Source organism: Penaeus monodon, chromosome 31 (genome assembly GCF_015228065.2).
Source record: "Penaeus monodon isolate SGIC_2016 chromosome 31, NSTDA_Pmon_1, whole genome shotgun sequence".
Taxonomy (NCBI): Eukaryota; Metazoa; Arthropoda; class Malacostraca; order Decapoda; family Penaeidae; genus Penaeus; species Penaeus monodon.
Window position 1 is genome coordinate 33,282,745 of NC_051416.1, and position 559 is coordinate 33,283,303.

Below are 559 nucleotides of genomic sequence, written 5' to 3' on the forward strand. Positions count from 1 at the left end.
GATTAAAGTTTTCGGAGGAAGCTAACGAATATCCATTTTTTTCCTATATACATAATTCGTGGAGATTTATAGATTAAAGTCTACGTGTCGAATCGCCTGTTTTCGAAGATCTCCTGGAATACCACCATAAAAGCCCAGCTAATCGCTATTGTATAAATGCTTAATTTATATTATATATTCTCTTGCCATATTTCCCCTTACACCCCGTGGTCGCCATACAATACATCGTAATCCTATACCTCACTTAACCTTGACCCCCGGACCATTTATGCAATGTTCTAATCGCACACGGGGGTTTAGGGGCCAGAGCCGGGTGTACACTACGTCCTAATCGTATAACCAATCTGACCTCCTTGACTAACCCTATCACAACCTAACCATGGTGGAGGGTATAACCAAGCGGTTGCGAGGAGGAATTTCTCTCGCTGCCCGTAAGAACGACAGATCGAGCCAACGCAACGGGAATTGGTCAGACGGAAACTGTCGCTACCGTCTTCGTCGGGGAGGAATTCTGTATGCATGCGATGCATGTAGATCGACTCAATTTAACGCATAAATA

General features: G+C 44.0%; 1 protein-coding gene across 2 annotated transcripts in view; it reads left to right on the forward strand.

Moving 5' to 3' along the window:
- LOC119593192 (high-affinity lysophosphatidic acid receptor-like) overlaps positions 1-559 on the forward strand; it is a 25,010-nt gene that overhangs the window by 21,677 nt on the left and 2,774 nt on the right. The window lies entirely within an intron of this gene.